Source organism: Vipera berus, assembly GCF_964194415.1.
Source record: "Vipera berus genome assembly, chromosome: 6".
Classification (NCBI taxonomy): Eukaryota; Metazoa; Chordata; class Lepidosauria; order Squamata; family Viperidae; genus Vipera; species Vipera berus.
Window position 1 is genome coordinate 52415438 of NC_138208.1, and position 13146 is coordinate 52428583.

The window sequence follows — 13146 nt, forward strand, 5'->3', positions numbered from 1 at the left end:
TAATCATTGTAGATCTTTTTAATAATCTTTTGTAATTTATTTTATTATGTCCGTACCCTTCCTTTAAATATTATTCGTGGTTTACTACATAAATACATTGCTCTCTACATGGGGCTGCCCTTGAGGACCACTCGGAGGCTTCAGCTGGTGCAGAATGCAGCCGCGCGAGTAGTAATGGGAGTGTCCCGATACTCTCATGTAACACCTCTTCTCTGCGAGCTGCATTGGCTTCCAGTTGCCCTCCGGGTGAGATTCAAGATGCTGGTGATGACCTATAAAGCCCTAAATGGCATGGGTCTGGATTACCTTAGGGAGCACCTGCTACCAGCATCAGCTTCCCATTGTCCTGTGCCCGCCCACAGGGAGGGCCTCCTTAGGGTTCCGCCGGTTAGACATTGCTGGCGGGTGATTCCCAGGGGGAGGGCGTTCTCTGTGAGTGCACCCGCCCTTTGGAACGAACTGCCGATGGAGCTTCAGACTGCCCCCGACCTTCGCTCGTTTTGCCGGGACTTAAAAACCTGATTGTTCGAATTGTCTGGCCTGGACTGAGGGATTTTAAATTTTAAAGTATTTTAATTAAATCATATTAAATTATCTTAAATTAATTTTAAAATTTTAACTTTATTGTTTTATGAATTGTGGGCTTGTACTAATTTAATTCCATTTTATTCTCTTTTTGTACTGTTTTAACTGCCCTGTGAACCACCCTGAGTCCTTCGGGAATAGGGCGGTATATAAATTCAAATAATAAATAAATAAATAATAAATTGTTACGACATATATGGTTTCTATTTTATACCTATCAATGTTTTAGATTTATATCCACCTGTGGAACTGCATTAACATAGTAATAGAATATCAAAGAGTTATGATTTACTTTTCTAGTTGTTCATATATTATTATACTGATTTGCTCTATTTTTGTTCTTTTAAACTTTTCTGGTCATTGACCGAATAAATATTGATACTACAACTAAAATTGATAGCTCATCTTACTCCTGTGTTATTAAAAAGTGTCCTGTGAACCCCTAGTTGATGAAAGCCATGATGGGCAGCAGATGTCACTAACTACAGACCATATATTGATAACCATGGCACATGGAAGATTGCAACTTGGTATATAAGGGGAGTAGTATGTGAGTTCAAAAATAAGTTCATATACTCATGAAATAAATATATTGTGTTTCTGTAAAACTAAGAGTAAGGCAAAGGGAGTCAGTATGAAAAAAGCACGTTGAGATAGAATAATTGCTGAATTTCCAAAACAGGTATAGGCTGAAAGGACAAAGGGGATGTTTTAGAAAGTCATGAGTGGATGGAGTTGATATGATCTTGAAAAAACAGAGAGCTGTGAAGTTTCAACAGTACAACCCTTTTGTGAAACAATATGTATGTGTGATGGGTATGTATGGGAATCATGATGCTTTTATTCTTTTATAAATGGGTTTCTTTTATGCAAAGTTTTGAAATGCTTTTTCCTCAAAAGAAGCCTCTTTTTTTTAAAAAAAATCTATATATCCATAATGTTCAGTAGATAATTTTAGAGGCCTTTTTCTGGCACATTATTCATAGAGGCAGATGAATATTAGTGAATATTTGATGTTAATGTTCTGCCGTTGGCAAATACACAACAATAAATTCATTCTCAATGGAATTGTAATAGAATTCTTCTGCATTTCTAGCCCACAGCATTATGTATTCCCATTTTTATTAATAATAGGGTAGATTTTTTTTGTAAACTGTTCACAGGTATAGTCTTTACTTTGTCCTTTAATTAAGGCTTATATTTGTTGAAGATGTTACAGAATTTCAACAGGTAATCACAGAAATAAGATTCAGTTTGTCTGTCCACATCCACATTCAGTGGTTTGTCTGCCAAGAATATGCCAGTTTCTGATTCTGAAATAGGTGAATTGCTTTTTAAACAAATTATCCTTTCAGGAGTAAAATTTACTGCCTTAAATGCTTCATCAGTATTGAGGATTGTTTTACTATCTCTTTTATAAAAATGGGCAGTGTGGTGGAAGACACCCTCCCTAGATATATAATTATAACATTTGGGTTTGGGGAGTAATATAGTATTATTGTCACTTACAGAACCCAGTCTGCTTCCTTGAGATTTGTAGTATCGAATCCTTCCCAAATATTGGAGGAAGGTCTCAGTCCATAGCCAGAGTCTGTGGATTTGAATTTTTGTTTTTAATTGTCAGGTGCCTAGCATAATCTTTACAAAAGGTCTGAAGTGCTCTCCTCTCTCCCTAAAAGGTTTTGGGCCACTCTAAACATTATTATTGTATAACATTCTCTGGTTGCGGTGCAGAAACATGTATTTTTATTTCTTGTTGCTCTATTAGCACCAGTAGATTTAAAAAAAAAAACTTGCACATTTACTTTACCCAAGACTCACCTCATATATAGAAATTTTGATTTAGGCCAGACTATCCTTCTCTTTAAAAACTCAAACCCATGGAAAATAGAACTGGAAGATACATATGTTATGTACTGGGCTCTTGTGAAACACCACATGGGTTGCTGGAGCAGCTAACAGCTCTCCAGCAACCCAGACTTTAAGTCTCCTGTGCTGCAATTGGCTATATTCAGGCGGCAATGGTTGATTCAAACCTATTGGCTGCCACCTAGGGGCTAGACTATATATTGCGGCTAGTTGCAGACATTCCCCCAGTACAGTTCCAGCACGAAATAAAAAATGAGTTATCCTGTACTCAGCTTCGCGTCTTCATTCCTGCACCAAAGAACCTGTTATTTAACAGTGGCAACGAAGGTGGGATCCTGCTTCACCGATTAAAGAGCTGAAGTCTTTGAGGGAAAGGCAGCACACGCCAGAGGGAAGAGGTCGGCTAGCAACTACGATAGCGACCTCGTGCTCAGGGAACTCACTCCCTGAGTCTGAAGCAGGATCTGGAAGAACGCAGGAACCAGATAGAAAGAATGCCGAAGGTTGGCAAAGTGCGAGAATTCGATGTGAAACACCAGGAGGAATGGACATCATATCTATCGCAAGTAGGAAATGACCTCAGAGCCAATCAGATCATGGAAGAAGGACTGAAGGCTGCAACGCTACTCTGCGTGTGCGGCCCTGCTACCTTTGATTTGGCTGAGAACCTTTTCGCGCTGACACCAATCAAAGTGGTCCCTTATGCAGATCTCAAAAAGAGGCTAACTGGGCACTTCCAGCCCAAGATGTCTGAGATTTATTTATTTATTTATTTATTTAATTTAATTTGTATACCACCCTTCTCCCGAAGGACTCAGGGCGGTGAACAGGGCAATAAATACTAAAATACAGAAATACAAAAATTAAGAAGAGATTAAACCATAATGCCCAAATACAACAAATAAATTACATAAAAACAGTTATAAAACCCAAACCCATCAGACCAGGCCGGCTTGTTCAAACAAATAGGTCTTTAGATCACGTCGGAAGGAGCGAAGGTCGGGAGCCATCCGAAGCTCAACCGGTAAACGGTTCCACAGATCAGGCGCACCCCCTCCCCCTGGGGGCCACCAGTCAGCACTCTCTGACCGGTGGCACCCTGAGGAGGCCCTCTCTGTGGGAGCACACTGGGCGGAGGGAAGTTGATGCCGGCCGCAGGTGCTCCCTAAGGTACTCCGGACCCATGCCATGCCCTTATTTGTTCTTATTGCAGGGGAATCCCCTGAAGTGCTGGCCAGTAGGCTCAGGACTGTTTTGCAGAGGCTTCATGAAGCAGGCCTCAAATTAAAAAAGAACAAGTGTAGTATTGGGGTTTCTTCAACAGAATTCCTGGGTTTCCGAATTGATGCTAACGGCATTCACCCTGCTGATTCTAAAGTGAAGGCCATTAAAATGGCTCCTAGGCCCAAATCAAAAGTAGAGCTACAAGCATTCTTGGGTCTCCTAAACTTCTATCACACATTTCTACCTCATAAGGCTGTAATAGCAGAGCCCCTCCTCAGACTGCTGGATAAGAAAGCTCCATGTAAATGGACTAACACATGAAAAAAGTTTCCTGGCATTAAAAGCACTATTGTCAGAAAAGTCCACTGTAACTCACTACAAAGAGTCTAAACCTGTATGTGTTGCATGTGATGCATCTCCCTATGGGGTGGGGGCAGTTTTAAGTCACATAGAAAAGAATGGGAAACAGGTTCCAATAGCATTTTACTCAAGGACATTGTCTTCTGCTGAGCGCAACTATGCTCAGATTGACAAAGAGGCCCTGGCCATCGTTGCTGGAATAAAAAAATTCCATGACTATTTATATGGCAGGGATTTCACAGTCTACACTGACCACAAACCTCTGTTGGGACTTTTCACAACGGACAAACAAACCCCTCACATACTATCTCCAAGAATGCTGAGATGGTCTATCTTCCTATCTGCATACAATTTTAAATTAATTCACAAACCAGGCAAGGAAATGGGCCATGCTGATGGCCTCATCAGATTATCACTGCCACTAATAGATCCAGATCCGGCTTCTGCTGCTAGAATATTGTCCATACAGAACTTACCTGAGTTTCCTCTCCATGCAGGGGACATTGCTGCTGAAACTGCCACAGATAAAATACTTAGTAGAGTCATGGGTATACACGGGCTGGTTGGAAAAAAGTCTAGGCTCAGAATTTCAAAGATATTTTGTCAGGAGGCATGAGCTATCTGCACATAAAGGGTGCATATTATGGGGGAACAGAGTCATTATTTCCACTTCCCTAAGAGACAGGGTTTTACAATCATTACATGAAGGCCATCCAGGCATTCTCAGAGTGAAAGCTTTAGCTAGAAGCTACCTCTGGTGGCCTGGCCTTGATAAGGTCATTGTGAGTCAAGTCCATGGTTGTTATACGTGCCAGCAATCTAGGCCTGTAATGCCATAGGCTCCAGTTCACAGGTGAGAGGAAACGCACATTCCCTGGTCTAGGATTCACATAGACTACGCTGGGCCTTTTCAGGGGCAGCTCTTCCTGATAGTAGTGGATAGCCACTCCAAATGGCTGGAAGTAATTCCAGTTCCTAACATGACTACTGCTAGGACCATCCAGGTGCTGAGAAAACTCTTTGCCACGCATGGGTTGCCAGATGTCTTAGTTTCAGACAATGAGGCCCAATTCACTGCTGTTGAATTTCAGGCCTTTCTTAGAGCTAATCTCATCAGACATGCAACATCTGTGCCTTTTCATCCATCTTCTAATGGTCAAGCTGAACGCATGGTGAGGACAACAAAGGAAGCACTCAAGCGCATTGTTACAGGTGACTGGCATCACAGGTTGGCAGATTTTTTTACTCTGCCAGCATTCTACGCCCTGCACTGCTATGGGCAAAAGTCCTGCAGAACTACGTTGGGGGAGGCGTTTTTAATTACTAAACTGGACAGGTTGCATCCAGACAGAGTGGCAGCAGAAGCCTCTCAACCAAAACCCCCGAGGGAGCTGCACATAGGCAATTGGGTTTGGGCCAGGAACTATGGTCATGGGAATCTGTGGGTTCCTGGTCAAATCATCAAGGCATCAGGACCCCTATCTTATGAAGTGAGGGTGGAGGGAGGGCGAGTTGTCAGATGACACATTGATCAGCTCAGGAAACAGTTTCCAGAATGGCCACTAAGTGAGGACTGCATCATAAGTCCCTTCCAAGGTCCCCAAACATGCGGCCAAGCCAGCCCTCACATGGACTACCAGGACTTTTCCTTCTTAACTGAGGTGGAACCAGAGGGAGATCTGGGGAGCTCTGGAGTGCAACATGGACCCCCTGAAGGAGCAAGCTAACAGAACTTCAACAACTGCTGTGCCTACTCTGCCGATCAGTCTGACTCTGGGGTGGGCCAACCTGGTGAGACCAGCCAGAGTGCATCAAACCCCCTTGACTCAGGAGCACAAAGGGACACAAGTCTACCGAGCCCACTGGGTAAGCTGGTAGACCACAAAGTGATGGGAACTCCGAGACGTTCCTCTAGGGCAGGGGTGTCAAACTCAATTTCATTGAGGGCTGCATCAGCATTGTGGTTGCCCTCAGAGGGACAGGTGGGTGTGGCCAGGGTGGGTGCAGTCTACTGGGTGGGCATCGCTAGAGTGCATGTGGCCTACTGGGTGGGCATGGCCAGCTCTACATCATTCGCGTCAAGGGTACCTGTGGGGGCCTGGGCAGGAGTGGGACAGATCTGAGGGTCTCTGTCAGAAGGAGAAGGGACCGGGGCAAGTGCCAAGGCATGGTCCACTGGAGGACCCTCACTGTTCCTCTCATTGTGTGTGGGGCCTGCACAGTGGCATGGAGGTCAAATGCCCAGCCCAGCCCTCAAGCACCTGGAGCACTAAACCCAGCCCCAATTCCCCAAGGGTGCACCCAGCTGCACTTACCTCCTCAAGGCTGCTGCTGCTGTGCTTGCTCTCCTTAGCCAGGTTGCTTATGATGGGTACAAGGGCAAAGTCAAGAGGGAGGCCCACTCCCTCTCCATGTGAGGAGACCTGGCTTTGTATCCAAAGTTTCCTTAGCAATAGGATGGGAGACCCACCCAGGATAGGCCAGGAGGAGGGGGCAAGGGGATGGTGAAAGGTTAGCAGGGAAGGACTAAGGCAGTACTTCTCTCAGACCCTCCCTCTCTTTCTTTCCTTCCTTCCTTCCTTCCTTCCTTCCTTCCTTCCTTCCTTCCTTCCTTCCTTCCTTCCTTCCAGTGGTGGGAAAATATTTGAGATGAGGGAGGGAGAAAAACAGGCCAGAAACGCAGCTGTGGAAGTGTCATCCTTTGTGAGGAATGAAGAAATGCACCATTGCCTGTAAGTGGCCAGCACATGGCCCTCGCCTACTTCACATATCTTGGTGGGCTCTGGGGGAGGGGATGCCATAAGCAGTATGAGAGTCAATGTTACCTGTGCAGTGCTGCCCAGCCCCCAGCCTGCCTGGTTTCGGCAGGCAGAGGGGTGTTCTCTCCTCACAGTGTTGAGAGGCTGAGCCGGGTGGCATGAATCTGAAGAGAAGCACAATGCTGCCCAGCCCCTAGCCTGCCTGAAGTAGGCAGGGCCATGTTCTGGCCACTTCCAGGCCATGGTGCATTTCTTCATTCCTCACAAAGGGTGATACCTCCCCAGTGTGCGCCCAGTGGGTGGGGCCGACACGGCAGGGGCTGGTCCCTCGCTGTTTCCAGACGGCCTTGTGGAGCTAAGACTGAATGTGTTTCAACATAGATGGCCACCACGAAATTGTACATTGGCTCCCAGCCAGCCTGGGCCAGGGCCAAGGCAGCGGGGGCTATTCCCTCACTGTTTCCAGGATGGGTTTGCAGGCCACATGAAACCACTTTGTGGGCTGCATCTGGCCCCAGGGCCTTGTGTTTGACATGTCTGCTCTAGGGCACACAAGCCTCCTTCATATCTTGCAGATTACACTGTAAAATAAAGAGCTATATACAGTATTGTTGTAAAACCTGTTGACACTAGACTACAGAAACTGGTGCTATCTTGTAACTGTCTATTACTGCAAATAGAAGCCTGATAATTGAGACCTTGTTTAATCTCATTGTAACCTACATTGTTTTTTTATTATTATTATCACTTTACTTTGTGTGTTTGAATAATGAGTCTTGACAATTGTTGAGACTAATTGGTGTTGTCATAGTCTGATCTAAGAGGGGAGAGTGTTATGTACTGGGCTCTTGTGAAACACCACGTGGGTTGCTGGAGCAGCTAATGGCTCTCCAGCAACCCAGACCTTAAGTCTCCTGTGCTGCAGTTGGCTATCTCCAGGAGGCAATGGTTGATTCAAACCTATTGGCTACTGCATAGGGGTGTTCTGTACCAGCCTGCTACCAGCCTTGCAGAAAAGGCAACCCCTTTACAGACGGCAAAAGGCTGGAATACATCTGCCAAATTTATTACAAAAACAAACAAAACATGAAACAAGATACCGGAGCTTTGAAACTCTATCGGAGCGGTTGCTTTCAGCAAACCAGCCCTCCCCCAAACATTCCCTTTATAAAGAGTTCAGGGCGTGGCCTCTCTTTGCCTCCTTCCGAGAAGTCCCACAGCCTTCCTCTGCTTGCTCCTACTTGACTGCCTCCTGCGTCGGGCGTCCTTGAACAGGGCCAGCTGTGGGTCATCTTCATCCACACTGTCAGGCTCACACAGCTGGGTCTGGGTCTCCACCAGGTAGGAGGGGCCTGGCTGGGGGCTCTGCGGAGCCTCAAAGCCATCATCAGCAAGTTCTTCAACACCCCCCTCCTCCCCCTCATCTGAGTCATCCGACCCAACTGCCGAACCCACAGGCTGACCCTGAATCACAACAAGGGGCTAGACTATATATTGCGGCTAGTTGCAGACATTCCCCCTGTACTCAGCTTCGCGTCTTCATTCCTGCACCAAAGAACTCGCTATTTAACAACGTAAGTCTTGATTAGTTAGATCTTCAGTTCCATCCAACAGAGCTTTATATGCTTGTGAGAGTCCTCCATTTCAATGGTGTTCTCTTGTGAATGCTTCTTTTGCTTATGGGTTCATTTCTTGATCTAACTGGAGTTCAGCTTTACATTCAATTTAAATGGAATGACTAGGCCTAACTAAATCATAAATTAGAATCATGAACTCCATTAAGATTAAAAATACTTCTTTTATACACAGAACAATTATTTTCAATTATTCAATTATTTTCAAAGAAATAATTGGAATGATTAAAATTAAAGCACATACTGAAGTGTGACATTATTTCTGGGCCAGTAACAACTACCACCAGAACAATTTGGGAAAGGCATAAAATTATTAATAAATACTACATACATAAGGTGGCTCAGTGGGTTAGGATGCTGAGCTTGTCGATCAGAAGGTCGGCAGTTTGGCGGGTTGAATCCCGAGTGCCGCATAACAGAGTGAGCACCTGTTACTCATCCCAGCTTCTGCCAACCTAGCAGTTCGGAAGTACGTAAAAATGCAAGTAGAAAAATAGGGACCACTACGGTGGGAAGGTAACAGCATTCCGTGCACCTTTGGCGTCTAGTCATGCTGGCCACATGACCATGGAGACGTCCTCGGACAAGCGCTGGCTCTTCGGCTTTGAAACGGAGATGAGCACCGCCCCCTAGAGTTGGAAATGACTAGCACACAATTGCGGGGGAACCTTTACCTTACCTTACTACAAACATACTATTTCAGCATTTTTTAAAAAATAAATGTCATATGAGTAATATATTATTCATTCATTAAAAAATTAAAAATTACTTTAAGGTTCCCAAATTTATGATAGAGAATAGATAAACATATGTATTCTAGAGATCATTCAAAAATCCTCTGAAGTACCTGGTTGGTTGTTGTTGTTTTTTCTTCTTTTCCCTCATGGCTCTTAGGTTTTTATTGACTGTCATGTTCAAATTTATCCATTTTACCTATTCCCATTAAAATAATGGAAACTAGTTTCACTGTGATCCCCTAGGGAAAATTCCTCTGAATCAGATACTTCATAATTCAACTTTTCCTAAGGGAGCAGTTTAAACACCTGCCTGTTTTTTTTATGTTACTGATCAAGTAGAGCCCATTCATCTTCCATTTGTCTGGCTTGTCCAGAAATATTATTGAATATGTCCAAATCTAAAGCCCTCTTCCCTGGAGCACTATGTAACCCATTTGCTGAGGTCATTTTTCTTCTCTTCTCTGGCTCCTACCAAATTACTTAAATATATCTCTGGATGCAGCCATTATGTTCCCCATAATATGTGGTGCATGATTAGTGGAATAAATCTATCCAAGCACAATGTATCAGACTATTTAAATGAGATGTGACTTCAGAAATTTTTGCACAAGGCAAGAAAATTACCAGATGTTCTTTATGCCCTTCACAAATTTAACTGTCCATGACTTCCCTAACACATTGCACTATGCCATGACTTCTTTAATCACAATTTATCTTTGGGTTCAGATAACTTGCTATACCAAAACCTAATGTGCAAACTCAACATCCACTATCAGAAAGTGTGCCTTAGGTATGTATCCTGTTTTCTGAGATCTTCTATTCCAATAATTCTCCAGTCCCAGATTTCATATTTTGTGAAGGAACCTAAAATACACCTTCTAAGTTTAAATCAAGCAGACAAACAAAACTTGAACAATTTAGTTGTGCAGACCCATTTGGGAAAATTCAATATAAATGATTCTTTAGTGAAGCAATCTCCATAGTGAATAAACCATTTTTCAGTAAATTCAGTTTACAATCGTGGTGGTAGTTTTCTAATCTTTGGAAGCATTTTTTTTTACAAAACAGAGGTGTACTACAATGGATGAATCCACCCAATTCTGAAGCATTATGATCAGAGAGAAATCAATTACTCTTTGTCTGATAGCATATGAATTCCTATGATAGAATTGCAACTCAATTTCAATTTGCAGTTAGTTTTGTTGTTATTATAAAATTTAGAAGTTTGACAACCAATATTATTTTTTTTGAATCAGTATGTATATATACATGGTGCAATTGTCATAGGTTCTAGAAAAAGTCACAGGTTCTAGAAAATAATTATGTTTAATGATGTTAAGCAATAAACGTGATAACACTGAGTTAAATGAAATGTATCATTATTTTGCGTTTGTCATTTTATGTAAGCTACACTATACACACACACATACATACTCTCACACATGTATGTTGTGTGGCTTATGTATACACATGCACACATATACACATACAAATTTTTGAACTTTTTTGTCAACACTGTGACAATGGATGTCCACGCTCTGACAACAGGGATTCAACAGCCATTTTACCTTTGCTTTTAATGTGACTTTTCTGTTCTTTTAGAGTTCAGATGTAGAGGGGAGGATGGCGTAAATGCTTGAGGGTTTAGCTAGCTATAACAATGCAGAAGTTTGGGAACTCAAGGACATGGTCTGATAAGCTTTTGGCAGGCTAAGGAACTGGAGAGAAGAGTCTGCATTTTGCTCTAATTGGGGAATGTGGTTATGACAGCTTTTGTGGGATGGGAATTGCAACTTCTTACTTTGTATCTGGGGGAAGGAATCTCAGTCTTTGGTTTAACTATGTAAGTGCTGATACTTTGACTAAATCCTTGCTAGGTATTACAGCAGTCTTATTTAGCCAGCCTCATCTACATTCTGATTTTGCATTATAGGCTATATTCAAGGTTAAGTAAATAGTTTTCTCCTCTTACAAAATCTTTATGAAAATTTTGGCATCACTTATAACAAACTGGTCAATACAGTTTTGGTAATGGGAAATAAACTTTAACAATATGATTCCCAATTCTGAAATGTATCAATTTATAATTAATTACATTTTGTTTTGTTGTACATGGGCATAGCAAAATATGATTTTGCTATGCTAAAAATATACAGAAATGAAGATATATGTGTACTTATTCCTTATGAACTGAATGCTTATCAACATAAAACATTTTATGTGGTTAATGTTTAATGTCTTTAAAAGTGAAGTTACCTTTTCAATAGTTAATTGTATAAGGCATTGCATATTATTTACTCACCCACAAATTTGAGATGGAATGCACACATTTGAGAAAAATATTATGAATTAATATAAAAGCATATAGATCTAGACACAATTTTCTAGTAAAACTAAGTCAAAGATGCTTTGACACTGTTTTTAACAAATAAGCACAAATAATATTCTCTAATGAAATACAGCAATTTCCCAGAATGATTATAAATAGCAAACCAACAATTAATGTTGAGTAATGAAGAGACACAAACATACATTTAATTTACTTTAATATATTTCAGCCTTCCTGATCCAGTTATATCTTATAGTCTTCTTAAATGTTGAAATATTGCCATAATGAATTATACTAAAGTTGCTATTAACAGAACAGAAGGGTAGAAAAAAACTGATTTGCCAATGCCACTGCACTAATTTTATTATAACACAGGGCAGAGAGTTCTACATTAAGGCAGATACCAATTATAGCTAAGAGAACATTATTAAATTTTGAACAAATTGAATGAAAATGCAAAAGGAGGATCAAAATGCAACCTTCCTTTTTCTTCTATTACTGCTCCCATTTTATCAAAAGTCAGAGACTTTCTGACCATTTTTAAGTTTGTGAATTTCAACTTTTATGCCTGCCAACCATAATTACCAATGGAAGAGGATGTTGGCAGTTACCATTTGACAAAGTTTATAGATTCCCCATTTCTTTCCCTTCCACATTATCTAAATCTTTCTCTATTTCTCCTGAGTGTCTGTATTTGGATCTATGTATTATATGTGTCTGCATCTAACAGAGGTGGTGGTAAACATTTGTTTCTATTTACTGACCATATGCCAAAATAGTATGGCTATGTTGACCTAGTAGGAAGGGATAAATAATAATGACATATGGATAGTTTTATCTAAAATATTCCAGTATCATCTTGTAATTTCTACTATGTTGAATGAAGACAAATATTTGTGTCCCAGGATAATATTGCAGGATCTAATCTGGGTCCTTCACAGGACCAGAGGTTTAGTCTGCCATGTTTTTGGACTAGTGTTGGAGCCCACCCTCAGGAACTTCTCTACCAGAATGGATCCTGCAATTTCCAGTATCTCTACTTTTTTCTTGTTTTGGAATGCAGTGGGCCAAAGCCATATAAACTCTAGTTTTGCTTTTGCACATGACTGCTTAGTAAATTACCAAAGCTTTGCCATGGGTTCAGTATATACTGTATTATTGGTTGCATGCAGGCAAATAAAATTATGTTGTATTTTCATAGTGATTGCTTTAAGTGAACCAGGTTTTGGTCATAACAGTTTATAGTAAGGAAAAGCTTCTGCCAGAAGAATTGGGGTAGTATCAGACCTTTCTTTCTTTCTTTTTCTTTGCTTTTTTTGCTGTTTTTCTTTGATGTGTTGTTAGGTTTTTACAAAAGTAGTATTAATTTTCTATGTACTTTATAAATTGGTTTTCATATCAATTTGTGTACATGATTTTCTAAAGGAAAAGTATTGTACATTTTCAGCCATCACTCAGAATTTGGTAAAGGAAAAAATAGTTTATTGATCACAATTAATTAAATAGTTTTACAGTTTACCAAGTAGGCCTGTTTATTTTTTTATTTTTATTTTTAAAAATAAACTATTCTGTCTAAAGAATAGGCTACATCTGAAGGGGGGGGGAATTTTTTTTTAAAAAAATGGTTGGTGTAATCTGTTGGAGATCAG